The sequence below is a fragment of the Squalius cephalus genome, assembly GCF_949319135.1.
Source record: "Squalius cephalus genome assembly, chromosome: 6".
Taxonomy (NCBI): domain Eukaryota; kingdom Metazoa; phylum Chordata; class Actinopteri; order Cypriniformes; family Leuciscidae; genus Squalius; species Squalius cephalus.
The window spans coordinates 43,450,241-43,467,497 of NC_137127.1; the positions used below are offsets into that span (position 1 = coordinate 43,450,241).

Consider the following 17,257-nt stretch of genomic DNA (forward strand, 5'->3'; position numbering starts at 1 on the left):
CTTAGTGTTAACTAACAATTAGGGATCATGGTGCAACGTACCCTAGGTTGATTTTACTCCGAACCATCCCATTAAGGGAAAAAGCAAGTGAGAGTGAGTCGTCTAGTCATTCTAGACCGATTCATTAAAAAAAACGCAGATTCATTCAGGCACAAAATGTGCTTTAGTATGTTTGTCAACACATCAAAATAAGTGCACTTTACAACATGACAAAAGATCATTACAGCATAATAATTTAAATATGTACATTAACTTTTGACATTATTACAAAGTGCACTTTTAAAAAGGGTTTAGAAACATAGTCATGAAAGTCTACTCTCTTTAAATACACTTTAGTGGCCTTTTATTTCATTAATATTATATTATCTGCAAGTTCACCACACGTGCACTGTGCACATTCAATATAATTACTCTAAGTGCACTTCTTTTTCACAAGGGTTGGGAGGCCAGACATTGAGTGCGCTAATAATATAAGGTAGGGATAATAAAGGGATCATAATGTAACCCTGGTGAACTACACTTCTTAAAGATCTGCTATCTTTCCTGCTTATACTCATGAAATCTCCCAAAATATGTCTCAGCATCAGATTAACCTGCAACAAGGGTCATGTCAGGTGGTGCACAAAGCACTTGAACTGATTTTGTAGACTGTAAACAGAGCTTCATTCATCGTATTTCGTTGTCTTTGTAGCCCTGAATGTGTGAAAATGTGTGCATTTTTGTCAATCTGCACAGCAGGACTCGCTTTCAATCTTCTGCTTTAAGTCTGTAACAGCTCTCTACCATGTAAAACAGACAAACACCACCTGCTGCGCTTTTCCAGAATCCTTTTGCGTGTGTATCATAGATTCCTTTAAGTGTGTGTGTGTGAACGGAAGATAGCTGAATTCTGGGCTTCAAATTGGCCATAAAGTCTTGATTTATTTGAGAGGCCAGCTTAGAGTCCAATTACATTCTGCCTCCAACAACAGAGTTTAGAAGCAGACCTTTGCCAAGTTTACTCTAAGTATTACTAGTGAGACACTTGTGGGGGTGGGGATTTACAAAAATCTTAAACTAGCCAAAACAAATCTAAACTGGTCTTAGATGGTTTCCTTTTCGGAAAGTCCTTTTTTTGCTTTTTTGGGCACTGGTCGGCCTAGGAGATCAGCTGACCAACTAGCAAAACCAGCTGAATACCAGCTTGTCTAGTCTGAGACACCAGCTAAACCATCCTTAACCAATCTAAGCTGGTTTTTAGAGGGTTTTAGGCACTTTTTAGCTGGAGTTCAGCTGGCCACCCCAGTAAACCAGCTAAACACCAGCTTAGCAAGGCTGGGAGATTGGAAGACAGCTTAAACTAGTTAAGACCAGGTAGCTAGGAAGGTTTAAACAAGTTCAGCTGGGAATTATTCAGTATACATCCTCTAACAGTTACCATCTACAATGCACAACAACTCTCTGATTTTCTTACTACCGTTCTCATAAAACATCAAAGCTATTGCCTTTTTTGTATCTCAATATTTTTCCTGCAGGTCTCTGTAACTCTCTATTTGTCAAAGATGCCAGGACAACAGATTGTTTTGCGCATAGCACTGGACAAAAGGCTTTATTGTGAGGGTTCGGCATGATGGAGTGGAAGGGTTGTGACAGGCCAAAAAATGACTTTTTCTTGGGAACGTCTTTCATGTTGGGATGACAGTTTGCCAATATAAACTCTTATTCTATTATCGGCTAAACGTCTGCGGTCAGTGCGGATGTGTCATCCATTCATAGTAACTCTCATTTTGTTGAAAGTAAAGTTAGTGTGTAGTTTTATTGTGGTATTTGCAGTAATGACAGAGGAGATGACCTTTGAGCTGGAAAGGTGATTCCAAGTATTTTATGGTCGAACGCTTATAAAACCACATCCGGACTCTGAAAATATGGTACATGTTCATCATGACTGTCTGATTTCATCAAATTGCATCTAAAACGTCTGTTTGTACAGTTTACGGATGACAGATCCATTTTCAGGACCATTTGCTCACAAATTGTAGGCTACATCAGAATGCCTTGCAAACATGTTTTAATGAATTATTTTATTATACAATATAACTGACTTCTACGATTTTATTTGTTTCCATGACTTGGAAAAAAAATCAGTTTGACATTTTCACTGAAAAAGAGCCATTCTGAGAATGATTTGCTCACAATTCAGACATTGCAATTGCTTGGCTACAAAAAAAGCAACATCTAACTGATTACATATTTTTAAACAAAAACTAAATTATGTAAACCCACATTTACAATTCTCAGTTATTTTCCTTGGTTTTCCGTGACCTCGGGAACCCTGAGCTCTGCATTTTAGTCAGAAGCAAAGACATATTAGCAGTCAAATTTGTGCCACCCTGCAGTTTACCGTCTCAAATTTGCAAGGCAGATACATCTATTACATCCGAGCGTGTGTAAAGTGACCCTCTTGCCCAGTAAAAGCTGTCCCCTGACTGAACGGGCCACACACTGAAGGTCTAATGCATCTGTTAGGGAGTTTTTTTACTGATCATATGAAACTCAGAGAAGCTGTAATGAGATACAGGAATATGAATGGCCATCTGCCTCCATCTGCCATGACATTCCACAACATCAGATACTCCTCTGCCCGTCTGCCTACGCCGAGAAAACTACACAAACTTCTCTCCATCTACACGTGCCAAGAAGCTTCCCCAACGTCTCCAACTCACTTCACCAAACTTCTATTCCTCAGCCAAATCCTTGTGGCTGTCAATGTTATAGCTACTGAGGTGGCATTATGCTGAAATGAAATGCTTAATTAAAGCGGCGGACGGACCTGTGCCAATGTTCCAGAGGACAGTAGACGCTGGGTGATGCATTAAGGATTTTAAGAGGTTTAAAAATTGTATCACTTAAATGATGTGTCAAAATTGTCACAATTAAAAAAAGTGCTTCAAGATGGCAGTTCAGAGCAGCACACACTCCCTTGACGGTGTCGCAATGGGTTAGCAAACTTCAGAGCTGTTTGCAAAGTAAGTTGTACACTTTAAGTGTCCTTGTTGGACCCCACACTGTGCTTTAGGTGTGGACCGCTTACACTATGCTAATTGAACACTTGGGTAGTGAGATGTCCTTGTGTATCCAGTCTTTCCTCCACTGCATTGCAGGGCTTTTTAAGAGCCCTCCTGGCCCGGCTCATGCCCCAGTCCTGCTGGCCTCATTAAGCAGAGTTTGACGGAGTTCAGGGTTGGACAACCATGTCATGCGGCTGAATCCCGCTGAGCTGGCAGTGTGATGTACCATTCCATGTTTCCCATATTTTGACTCTTAAAAGTATTGCGGGTCTGTGAAAGTAAAACACAGTTGGTGGTAATGGGAGCATGAATAAACTGCAAACACACACATACATGGACTAGCTGGAGAGAGAAACGGAGATGGAAAGTTTCGCCTGAAATCAGACATGTGGGCATGAGTCATTGCTGTTTTCTGAGGTCTGCTGGCTGCTCATGTGATTAAATGGTTCAAGTCGCATTTATGTCAAAGTGTAGCCATGCGACATGCTACTGCGTGTGTCTTGTGTGCTTTAGATTCCCTGCTCTCTCTCTCTCTCTCTCTCTGTGTGTGTGTGAAACTTCTCCCGCTCTACATCATGGGATCCACTCGATCCACAAGCAGCATTAGCGCATCTTCTACTTCAGTTGTTCCAACTTTCATTCCTGTTTGTGCTTTGAGCATGTCTGAGTTGAGTTGAACTTGGCCGCCATCCAGTCCCTGTTTACACACAGGTCATTTATCTGACAGAATGCACCTATAAAAAAAGGAATGAATAGCATGCTGCCTATGGCATATTCAAATCCCGGCAGAGGCAGGATACTGTGTTGGTGTCGGGATTCCTCTGGGTGCTCCAGTTTCCCCTACAATCCATGCAGCAATTAGAGACACTAAATTGCCTGAAGGTGTGAGTGACTGATGTTGGGATAGTCTTCAGCATCCCCGTGACCCTACATAGGACAAGCGGTTTGGAAAATATATGATATTGATAACCGGTTGAACAAGCTGCAAAATGAACAAGACTTTTTTGCAAAGCGCTGACAATGATATGACACTGAATATCTAACCACAAAGGTCTATTCTGTCGTTCCATTTTCAATTCGAATTTGTCTTTGTGTGTTCATTTTGGTCTGCCGTGGTACATTATTGATAGAGTATGTTCACAGCCTTTGATCTAGGGGGTCGTATGTTAAAGATAGCCATTAACAGACTCTCGATGCCACTGGGGACGCATCAAATATTCAGCACTTGTCTGGACATTGGCAGGCATCCTCCCCAGAGGCGTTCGCTTTGTCCAGTAAGGCACAAAGAGAGAGAGATGGAATAAAGAAGGATGGAGGTGGATAGTCCTGAGAGAGACAGAGACAACCTCACACCACCCCCAAGATATAATCAATACCTCCCATCTCGACAAACAGCTGTCAACAAACTGACCACTCTCACAGCTCCGCCAGAGCTCCCCGCATGTGTGAGGCAGGTGCTTCATGGGGGGCTGTGTTGTCTGTATTTGGCCAGAGCTCCTGGTGCTCTTGTGCAACTCTACGATTTCTGGAGCATGAAGTGCTTTGGTGTGATGGTGCATGTCTGTGACGCCCGGCTGAAAATAATGCCTTCTGTCTGCTGGGTGAAAAAGACAACTGCAAAGAGGACTCGGGCAACAGACTGGAGAGAGGGGATGACCTCTGACCATCAACTGGACTCGTTGAGCAACTCTTAATTTACTGATGCTCTGAGCATGCGTGCAAACACACTCGCACTGCCAAGCTCCTATCCTCCAGGTGCAGTCCTGACAGGCCCATATGGGCAAGAAATCACCGTCACCCTCCCATGTCTACCGCTCACCTTGGATTAGCGCTGCGGATAAGGAAACTTCCAAACTGTACTGAGACATATGCTACTAAAAGTGTGACCATACGTTCATAATGACAGCGACTGAATCGCTGGAGGCCGCCCAATGTTGGTCACTAGTAGGCATTCTTGCTCGACTGTATCCATTTGTATCATCAGGCGCTTGTTCTGCTCGACTTTCTGCATTGGCAGTCATCGCATCACATTGCTGTGCATTTACATACAGTTGAACTTTGTTCAAATTTGTCGCATCGCCAACTGTTGCCGTCAGTCATGTCATCTTAAATTGCCAACTCTCGTTGAACTTTTGGTTGCTTTGTCACACAAATCACTGTCAGTATGAACGCCCATTGTGAAACAATTTGTGTCACTCATATAAATCACTGTCACACTTCCGCTACCGTCTACCGCTCACCTTAGATTAGTGCTGCGGATAAGGAAACTTCATAACAGTAATGAGATATATGCAACTAAAATTGTGTTGTGTGACCATATGTTCAAAATGACAGCGACTGAACCGCTGGAGGCCGCCCACTGTTGGTCACTAGTAGGCATACTTGCTCGAATGATGTATCCATTTATATCATGAGTCGCTTGTTTTGCTCCACTTTTCTGCATTGGTAGTCATCGCAACACGTTGCTGAGCATTTACATACAGTTGAACTTCGTTCAACTTTGTTGAATCGCCAACTGTTGCCGTCAGTCACGTCATCTTAAATTCCTAACTCTCGTTGAACTTGACTGACTTTTGGTTTCTTTGTCACGGCAAATCGCTGTCAGTGTGAATGCCCATTGTGAAAATTTGTATGTCTACTAACACCTGTACTAAGTGAGATTCATCGAAAAAGTGTGAACTTGCATGCATTCACACTGACAGCTGGAGGTCGCCAAGTAGCTTACTGTTAGTTGCAGTAGGAGTTCTTCCTTGAGTTCAGTTTCCATGTGGTCAGTACAGCTGTTACGCTGTCTGCATTCCCATTTGTATATGCCGTATTGTGCCACTTTGTGTTTACATAAAACTGAACTTTGCTCAACTTTTAGTTGCATCGCCAACTGGCATCTCAGACTCTCACTGAAACTAAATGAGTTTTGGTTGCTTTGACTGCATGTCAGTGTCAGTGTAAATGCCCTTTAAGAAAACAGTTGGTGTAATTTATATAAGGAGGGTTTTTTTTTCCAACTGTCTATGGGCATTGTGAAACTCTCTTTAAACACACTTTTCACACTCTCACTAGTTTATATAATTAAGTTAAGTTTTTTTTTTTCTTCCTGAAGGTGTCTTTTCCAACACATCTCAAATGATATACTCTGTTTTACAGCATTCTTTGGTTAAAATGTTATTGACCAAATTATTTTTATTTTATTTATATTTTTGTAATAAAAGGACAAAATCATTTGCATTTTATGCATTCTAAATACACACAATTAAATAATATTTTCATGCTTTTTTGCAGAATTTGAGAAATTACAGCTGAATTGGAAATGACAATAAAACAACTGTACTGTATCAAGTAATTAATTTATATCTTCACCAATAAATCGTTGTGACACTCTAATGTTTACTACCCTATCTTGAAGAGTTGCAGAAAAGGAGAGTTCCTAACTGTATACTTCGCAGTATCCAACCATGAGCAAGATAATGTGAGCTCCACTTTGTCATTGTAATTCAGCTCATTTTCATGAAGTTAAACTACCCAGAGGCTAATTTTGAGGCTCAGAGGTTGCTCATTAATAGCTCAGAAGACCTAATGAAGTTCTTAGTTATTATTATTTTATTTTTATTTTCATTGATTTTATATCAACTTTTATATCATTGTGAAAATTAAAATGAGTCAATTGTAGACATACAGTAAGAGTATAGAGCTATAAAATGAACACTGATAGCAGTTCAGATTATTTGATAAATGTTCAGATTGAGATCTGTGACTTTTAATTGAATACTTTGGTATCATGGCAAATCTAAGCAGTTTGTTAAGGTCTCTGATGCTCAAGAGGAGACACGTGTCTTTTTCACACAAAAAAAGATGTGTCGCAAAGCAAATATCTACTACCTAATTGCTGTCTTAAGCCCTATTCGGACCGGACTGGTTTAACATGGAGAGTTTGGGTAAAGTTATAATTACCAGAGCTTCTCTGTGATTTTAGTCCCGTCCGATTGTGTCATCTCAGTAATCATTACGGACAATGTCAGTAAAGATTACGGCAACTTTTACCTTCAGTAAAAAGGTCTGTAAAAATGACCTCAGGTAATACTAATCCCGTGCGAATAGACCCGCTGTACGTAAATATTTAATCATTTCCTGTTTAAAAGTAGTTTTCTGCGGTTTTTCAAGTATGGAGACGCTTGAAAAAGCATTCAGTTGCGTTCTAGACGCTGGGAGAAGTCTGTGGCAAAACTCACACCATTCAGATCAGAAAGAAGATCGAAAGCACTTGTTAGAGGCACAAAACATCTTTTAGCGTTAGGTAAGTGCCTTTTACCAACATAATGCAATCTGAAGTTAATTAATACATCGTTTGACCGGACATAACATTTTTATATATATAGATACAATATAGATTATATGTGTTTGCACATCCCCCTCACTTCTGCTAGTGAGATATCTTATCCCGTGCGACGTCCTAAAATTACATTACTCCATCCACCCTTGTATTGTTAATCCCGTATAGGGCTTTAGAGAATCTATCGAGACACTTGAAATCATTTGTATTTTTTCCTTCCAATTTTGTTGCATTTTGTTGCATATAGCCAACAGTCAGCGTCTCTCATGTTTTCAGAAATAAACTCTTATTGAAAACAAATGACTCACATCAACACAAATTATAATTGAACATTTAGTGGAGTATTTGCTGAACCCCCATCTGTACATTTTCAGATCCAGACTTTGGAGTTTTATTGCATCAGTCTGTCCAGTGTAATAGAGTATCCAGTGTGTCAATGTGAGTGCATGAGAGAGGGGGAAGAGGATGGAGGCAGACCTGGAGGCGGAGCCTTCGCTCTGATTGGTTGCAGCAAAAAGGGGCTGTCACAGAGTGGGCCGGATTAGCAGAGGTGGGGGAGGTGCCTCGCTTATTCTGTACCTTTCAGCTGCAGATCAGAGCACAACGGCGAGAGATTAACACTGTTCACAAGCCCCGAGACGTGAGGAAGATGGAAGAGGACCATGAATGCGTTCGTGCAAGGGACAGAAAGCTGATTTAGGGATGCTCAGCACCGGTTTCTTCTTCTAGGAGTGCCTCAGGGTAAGGACTCACTGTCCCTTGTCTGTCTTTTTTAGGAGTCTCTCTTATCCCTTGAGGCATGGACTACATATTATTTCAACCTTCCTGGGACTCTTCCTCTGAAATTCCGGAGTGTCTTTTTTCACCCTGTTTCTAAAAGAGTGAGGGATATTTGTGTCACGCACTGATTCTCTCAGACTTCATTCGAGAGGTCCTTCTCTTCCTTTCTCTCTTTCTCTCTGTCTTTGTGATCATGCACTGAAATCATCAGTTCGTACACTGAGGGCACACCTGTCTCTCAAATTCACTCACTTGTGTGGATCTATCCAGAACTCTGCAGCTGGAATTTTTGGGATGGATATTGTGATGGATATTGGGATTGCTGTATACTTCATTTCACGCTGAAGCTGCCGCACAAGACAAGGTGAAAAAGGGTGAGAACTTTTTTTCATCTGTTTCACTTTTGTGTATGATGTTTTGTTTATTAAATATATTATAATGCCATATATATATATATATAAAAAAAAAACATTTAACCCTCAATACTGAAAAAAATTTATATATATATATATTTGAAGGTTATATAAAATTATATATTTATGTATATAGTCTGTATATAATTCATTTGTACAGGCAGTCAGATGTTCTTGGTTTCAGTGAAGCTCAAGATGCTCTTTAGATAATCTCAAATTATTCCCGAGAACATGATCCTTAACATAAATGTATGTGCCATTAACATAAAAGAGACAAACCAAATATTAAAACATTCTTATCATTTCCATTTAAACCACTCATTCAAGTTGTTTAGACAATATAATTTGCAATACAAAAAAATAAAATAAAAAACTAATCTTATTATTTTTTTGACCCCTAACATGTGAATCCCTTCAGTAGTGAACGCACTGTTACAGATTTATAAACACGGCATGCTTTATTTGCACATAAACATTGACTCACCTTGACGCCAGTAGCCGCTGGTTGTCATATTAAAACTTTCTGCCCTTGTGGCCGAGGATGGCCGCTTTTTAACTACTGGCTGTGTGTGTGAGGTGAGGTGTGTGTGTGTGTGTGTGTGTGTGTGTGTGTACTGCCATGTGATGGCCTAGTCTCTTGATACCGAAAAGGTTACTGCTAATTAAACCACATTTCTCTCCACTGAAGCACAAAATGTAGGACTCCCTGTGATCCTCCCAAGCAGCTGTTATTCTCTAAACACACTCCAGTATCTCTCTCTCTCTCCACTCACACATCTGTATATCAGCGTTTAGCAATCTCACACTCTCAGCTCTCCACAGAGCGCTGTCCCTGTTTCCCTTCACACAAGCTGAGCGATCTTCAATCAGTGTGTGCGAGTGTTTATACACTCAGGGAGGGGTTCATGTTTGTGTGTATGCACTCAAGGGTGAGATTGTGAGAAATTGCGTGTGTGAAACAGGTGTGTATCTCTTCGTTTTGTTAGTGACAATAAGCTTGTGGGACATAAAGTCAATCAGTTCAACCTTTCCCAGCTTATGCACGTCTTTATTTTTCAACTTCGAGCTCCATCATGATTGTGAAGGTACAATGAGATTTGTATTTTTGGTGCTTCATAAAATTGCTGCAATTACAGTGAATGTAAACATCAAAATAGTCCCTATTTACTTCCTTAATACACATAAAACCACTCTTATTGTGAACGTTTCATCTGTGCACATTATTCCAATGAAAACATGGTTAGTCTTTGTAATTTTTCCTCAAAAAGAAATGATTTAGCTTTTCCGATGAAATCATTTGACCCACGTGAATTGGATAATGTTAACCAATTGCAAATTCAAATTTGGTCTAGCTCCATTTGTCTTTCAGGAAAAGCAATTCATGTTGGCTTAAAAATGCAGTAAATAGTAAAATGTAAATAATAAACAAATCAAAAGAGGAAAATACATGTAAAACAAATTTGAAAAATATCGGAGCAAAGAAAAATAGTTTATAATATATATTGGGCATTCAAATTGAACCTTATTCACTTAAAATACATATTTAATAGTGTGTAGAAAAGTCAAGGTAAACTAAATATTTTACAGATTATTGGCTTTGGCTTTATGTCAGTGACAAGATTTAAAGTTATAAACTAAAGTCTTTATAATATCATAAATGGGTCTTTACAGGCTACGTGAAAATATACAGCTGCCATCATATTTTAGTACGGGTGTCCTTTGCAAAGAGATCCTCATATTTAGGGGTCCTTGGCATTAAAAGTCTTGTATACTAAGACAAATGTTACAGCAATGGCAAATATTAATCTTGTTATATGATAATTAAATCATAATATCGCATTGCCTCGTCCTCGTTTCACATCTCATAAAGTTAATGCTTCGTGTCACTGTTCATATCCATGTCTTAAGTGCCATTCCTACTTAACTCATTCTCGGAGGTAACTTCATGATATACGAGCAGGAGAATGTAGTGTTAAAGGCTTCCTCTGAGCCGAACCAAAGCTTTACTCTTGCTGTAATAGTGCTGACACATTTCTGTTGGTTTTGCAGGACATTTACACTCATTTTATAGCCTGCTGGAACGACGGCAAGCAGTTTACTGACAGTACAGAGCTCAGTCTCGTCCCTCATTCTCATGTCTCGTTGTTGTGAACAGGCCCTGTTTGTGATCGTGATGGTGGTCACCAACTGTGTACACACACATGTCTAAAGCTTGGCTTAGGATGATTAGATGCCCACTCTATCCTTCTGAACCACACACACACACGCACAAGGTCTGACAGATGGCCTTCCTTGAGAGAAAGACAGTGATCCTTTATCACCTTGTCCTGTGTAGTATCAACAGCGTCGTTTGAAGAAATGAAACAGGCTCCCTGATTGCACCAAAAGGGCAGTTTGCTGACAGAATTGCAAGGATAGTGACCCCCAGAGTGATGCCGAAACAGCTTGTTTCTGATTCAAATCACATTTTAGCATTCAAACAGCTCCTTTTCATCCTTCTCTGGTTACTCATCTGTTATTCCTTCATCTTTCTCTCTGTGTCACTCTCAGTAAATGTCATAAATTCAGTGTGCTTCACATTAATGTGGGCTAACTGAATGGTAGATGTTACTGAAAATTCAAGATTAAGGGGTAGGAGTGACCAGAGATGGAGAAAAGGAATGTTTTAACAAAATTAAAAGGAAAAATATAAGAAATTGTATTTGGAATATTTTATGGAAGCAGAAAAATATTATTATTATTTTTTTAGTCTCGTTTTTCGCATGATCACTAGATAGATAGATAGATAGATAGATAGATAGATAGATAGATAGATAGATAGATAGATAGATAGATAGATAGATAGATAGATAGATAGATAGATAGATAGATAGATAGACAATTCAAGGTGTCAAGAAATAAACTATTTGTCAAGATGATGAAGAATTTTATAGATATCTTGACATTTTTTTTTCTTGACACATTGAATTGTTGCTACTTTAAAAAAAGGATAAAATTGATTTATCTATCTATCTATCTATCTATCTATCTATCTATCTATCTGTCTATCTGTCTATCTATCTATCTATCTATCTATCTATCTATCTATCTATCTATCTATCTGTCTATCTGTCTATCTGTCTATCTATCTATCTATCTATCTATCTATCTATCTATCTATCTATCTATCTATCTAATATGAATGAAACATATCTTTGTGACCATACACCCCACATCTTATGCTCTAGAAGTGACTCATGACTCGTGTAAAGTTGGTTTGACAGAACTGGGGTTGTTTGCATGCTGGTTTTTCAGCCTATGGTCACACACAGTGATTAGCACATCATAAGCTCAGTCTCACAGGTGCACGCAGATATCTGTGACCTCTCAGTCTTAATGGAAAACCTTGCCACAGGTCTCATCGCTAACACTAGAGGCCTCTCTTTGTTGTGAGATGAGTTATGCAATGCAAGACTCCACAATGCTGTTTTTAGCATCGAGGTCAGTTACAGCAAGGGAGCTTTTGATGGTTTGATGGCCGAGTTTTTGGTGCAGTAACGTATAATCCCACTCTCACGTCAGCTGAAACATAAAAATAAAGACTAAAGGTGAATATCGTGAATAGTGTTATACAAGACAGCGCTGAGAGAAGAACTGAAGTGACCCTGAAATGAGGATTGGCTTTACCGCCCACATCCTGCTTCAATGCACCCACAGAAATGCACTGAGAGCATTAATGACTGGCGGGTCAGCACCCACGACACACGGCCGCTATTGGCGCACTCCAGAAAAAACTGTTTTTAATTGATTTTCTGCGTACACATATAGAAGTAGCAAGAAAATGAATGGTCTTGAGACAAATTCTCAGCTTTACGGGCCTCACTTTTGGCTTTCATTCAATGGGAAAGTGATGGCTGACAGGAAATTATAGGGGAGGAATGGGGTTAGGCATAATGAAATATTACAGATTTTAACCAGCATACTTGCAGGAGCGCGATATGTTGCTCTCACTGTGTGTTATGTTCTACCAAAGACGTAGTGCGACCAAAATTTATGCAAACAAAAAAATGTATAGGCCTAATGGCTAAGGTTTTATTATTATTATTATTATTTTTTGCCGTTTAGTGCTAAAAGAAAGATTGTGTGTGTACTTTAGTACACTTTAGAATACTTTAAAAAAGATTACTTATTATGGAACTAACACTTTAAAAGAATTTACTTAAATATATTTTTTTCCGAAACACTCAAACACTCAAAAGACACAACACTGTGTTTTTTCAAGTACACTTAAAGGTAGGGTAGGTAATCCTGTTCAGAAACATTTTTTTTTTATACTGGGTGAAATGGTCCTTCCATTCTGATAGTAGTCAATACATTATGTGTTCAGAAAAAGGAATGGAAAAAATCTGACCTCTGTAGCAGCTGTAGGACAGTAAAAACTCTGACCAATCACTGCCATTCGGTGCGAATGTAAATAACCAATCAGATGCCTTCATGTCTCGTGCCCGAGCACCACTGCGTGCACAGCCCTGCGTGCACTCATCATCACATGTCACCGTTCCCGGAAATATTCAGCTCACTACACCGAGTAAGCAGGAGTTTGCGGCACAATGGCTGAGAAAATGCAGCAAAAAGTACCAATGCCAGCTTTGCTACTTTGCTAAACTACTTCCTCGGACCCTGCCCGCACTCTTGAACGACCTCCTCTGCTTCGTCCCGACCCCGGAGTGGACCTGTCCTCGAACCGACGATGCGGTACTTGTCACCGGAGTGTAACGTTAGTCCTCATCAGAGTCAACAATGTTTTCATCATGGAAACTCTTACATGCAAAACACCGTATATGTTATGACTCTTACACGAAATTCACCTTCATCACAGTTTAACTGATGGTAATGGAAAAACGTGTATCAATGCAACCTAGCTTTGCCTTATAAATATAGCTCGTTACCTATAGCCTAAATATAGCTCGTTACCGAATCAAACAAAATATATTTTAAACTTTACCAGTATCGATATGCTAGCTTGATAGTGAGTATAAAAGCCATCATATTTGTTTATATTCATAGTGATAAAGTTAGGTATTTTATTACATGTGATTCTGACATGATGTCACTGCATGCACTGCGCTCCTTCCTCTCCGCTCGTCTCAGGTAAATAAATGCGTCTTCAGCTGAGCCTGAGCGTTTGGCGTCGCGCGTTCATGTGTTTTGGGGGCGTGGCTTTGGAAGGAGCCCAGAAGGGAGGGGGTGGAGTGAATGGAAATAATGACCTGTGTTTACAACAGTCGTGAGAGGTCTACAGACACTCGATTTTTATACTTTCTTTTTCAGAGTACTTACATTTTAATTATGTATTGGTATATAAAGACAGTTTAAACAAATTTGGAATGTTTTTTTTTCTGAACAGGATTACCTACCCTAGCTTTAAGTAGCCTTTTATTTAATTGATTTTATATTATCTGCAAGTACAGTATTTTTTTTAAAATACACTTTTAAGAAGTCCAAGTGCACATTCTATACAACTAAGCATGTTCTCAAGGATGTTCATATAGTTTGAAGATACGTTCTTGCATTGACACTGCATTAATTATTTCATTAGATATTTGAGTTTTTGTAAGTCGCACCACTGCACGTGTTGAGACTATGATCGATCTGGGAAAAAGAGTGGAAACGATGTTCAGAATATTCGCCTAAACATTAAATATTTAACCACAAACTACCTTTGATTCCTCCCTGTACAAGAACGCAACGTCAAGCCTCAACAGAAACCCTGTCAGAACAACATGTCTGACTCGCTTTCATCTAACATTGTCTACAACTCTTCACTGAAGACATTTGTTCGAACATTTGCTCAGGGTGAGGAGACAAACATTATGTTGAACAAAAGCCCTCAGTAACTCCATCATCACATCACTCATCCCTTTTCTCCTTGACCCAGGGTCAGAGAAGGTACTGAGAACGAGAATGATAAGGCCAATGCCAAAAGCCATTGATTCTTTTTTAATTAAAATCTGGTGTCTCCAAGGGCCTAGAGTAATTTTTGAGGAACCACCAGCATATACATATGTGTGGTTAGGACCAGTTGTGATGATCCTTCAGCTAAATCATTCACATTCGTAACCCCCATCTGGCTCTTTTACACATATAAAGGCCCTTTACAATCTCACAATCTTGTGTTGTTGGATTTCAAGTAGGAGGTGGGGAATGTGCCTGATCAGCTGCCGTAGGTGTGAACGGTTTATGGCGTTTGCATTACAGCAGGCTAGCTCTGGTTTTGTGTGTAATTTTCTTACATAACGCTTGTGAAAAAGAAGTACACTTTGGCATACTTTTAAAAAGAGCATTTATATAATAGATAATCCATGGCTAGCTGTGCATTCAACTATTTTAACGCATGACATGGAGGCAAAGAATCTCCGCAAACCTGCATTAAAATCCTTTATTTCATGGTCAGTGTGAACTGAATGTAATGTTTTCAGACACTTAATTGCTTGTTATTTACAATTAAATGAAAATGAAATTTATATTAAATGCAATTATTATTATTTTTTTTTTTTTTTTTTACCCCAGAAGGACTATTATGCAATTTTATAATTTGTACGATTGTTTTTGAAATAGTGTTTGCAAAATTAATAAAATATGTAAATGTACGGAATAACAGTTACAATTGTAATCAAGTACTTTACATGTGCAACTTTAGTATGTTCAACACATCAAAATAAGTGTACTTCTTTGAAGCATGTCAAAAGATTATTAAAAAATAATGATTTAAAATGTACTATAAAGTAAAACTTTAAATTTGACATTATTACAAAGTGCACTTTTTAAAAGTGTTTTTCAGTTTTAAAAAAGCAACAATGAAAGTGTACTCTCTTTAAGTACACTTAAGTAGCCTTTTATTTCAATAATATTATATTATCTGCAATTCGTTTTTTAGAAATATATTTAAAAAAAAATTGAAGTACATTACAAGTGCACATTTAATACAATTAATTTATTTTTTCATAAGAGAGCGCTTTAGCACAACAATCTGCAGCCTATTCATATTAGCTAGTTTCTGAAGCACATCTACTTCATTAAATGTTTAGCAAGACAAGTGTGTGATGAAGCCCCTCGGGCTCTTTTTCCATTTGGGTACAATCACAGGTCCACAATCAAAATGTCTCATCCCCCACAATGCACCAAATTGCAGCTATATTAAGCCACATTCATTGGTTTTCTCCACATGTGAAGTCAGATGAATGAGAATAGAGAATATGGCTGTCCTGGGGGACGAGGATCGGGGCCCGGCCCCTGCAGTGAGTTCTCAAAGGACACTGGGGAGGTTATCTAAAAACCTCAATGCCCAAATCTCTCTGCACAGAGCGAGCTCCCGAGAGTCTTGGGAAAAAGCAAGCGGAGGGCCTATTGTGTGATCTGATATTTGTGTGCTATTGCTTTTCTTTTTATCGTCATTATAGAAGTATGTCGTTATTCACGAACCCTCACAGACTGTCCTTACCGTCAGGTGAAGTCAAGTCAAATTTTTCACAATACACATTGTTTCAAAGCAGCTTTACAGAAATTCATGATGCTAATGTTTATAATATCTTAATATCTTCATGCATTATAGTCAAATTAAGCAGATTAGAGATGGGTGATAATATAGGCCTAGTTTGAATTCTGTGATGATATAAGCAAGCAGTTGAGATTTCTGTATAGTACATTCTGCTTAACGTGAGTGCACTGAATATATATATATACTTAGTACTCTGTCTGATGGACTGTTTGGAATGGCTGGTCTTTTACCCACAATCCCCCATGGTCTTTTGCTTGCCAGCTGAACTCAGGCTCTCTTCCTCCTCTACTTCTCCTTCCTGGAGACTGCGTGACGGATCACGCTGAGCCAAATCCTTGGAAGTGTGGGATTTACTGCTGACTAAGGACTCGTTTGACGAGCTGAGGGGGTGGAGGAAAGAAAACGAGGGGGAAAAGGGAAGATATTGTTAAATATTCTGTAAGGACAGCTGCTTTGCTGCATAAGCGAGAGAGATCCAGGGTGACACAAACGTGAGGATCTGAGATTTGCTGTCGACCAGCATCACATGTTCACTCAGTCAGTTTAATGGTCATGCAAATATAATATCAGCAAATAAATATAAAAATATCAGTTGCCCTGCTCACGCTGTGCTTGTTTTTCATTGTAATTGTGTTTATGGATGCATTAGCAGCACTTGCCTGTTAATGGAACATTACCTGATAATTCGTCTTGTTGTCTTTTCCCCTGAGAGGTGTGATGTGCGTTCAAAGACTTGCTGTTAGTAAAAGCCAAGGCAGAGGACACTGCTGTATTTATGAACTGCATTCACACATTGTGTAAAAATATAAGGATATTGGATCTACTTTATGAAACAGAACCTCCATGTTTGTCTCCAGTGCAATGGAAAAGAGTGTGGCTATTTTTGGAAATGGAATACTAGAGTTGCGTTCACACCATGTTAAAATTACCGTAATTACGAGATTTCAACTTGTAAAAACCTTGTAGAACTCGTTCATTACAAGTAGAACTCGTAAATTACAATTACAGAGAGCTCCGACTTGCACCATGTGGACCACTGCAGATTCTTTTTTCCGTCGATAGTGTTGCCATAGAAGTGCATAATTTAGAATGTGAACAACTCAGGTAGAACAAATACTAGCTTGTATGCTATATACTGCCTACTGTTTTTTAA

The 17,257-nt window shown here is 39.1% G+C and overlaps 1 protein-coding gene across 11 annotated transcripts in view; it reads left to right on the forward strand.

The window, feature by feature from the left end:
- The window catches only part of large2 (LARGE xylosyl- and glucuronyltransferase 2), a 112,154-nt gene that overhangs the window by 41,114 nt on the left and 53,783 nt on the right, over positions 1 to 17,257 (forward strand). For 2 of the 11 annotated variants that reach the window (XM_079874390.1, XM_079874387.1), the window contains exons 1-2: positions 7,804 to 8,115; positions 8,425 to 8,528. The exons of 5 other annotated variants lie outside the window; for them this stretch is intronic. The gene's annotated coding sequence lies outside the window, so the exon portion shown is untranslated. Of the gene's footprint in view, positions 1 to 7,803; positions 8,529 to 17,257 lie in introns of those variants that run through there. 4 more of the 11 variants (XM_079874381.1, XM_079874386.1, XM_079874391.1 and 1 more) reach the window with 3 other exon arrangements.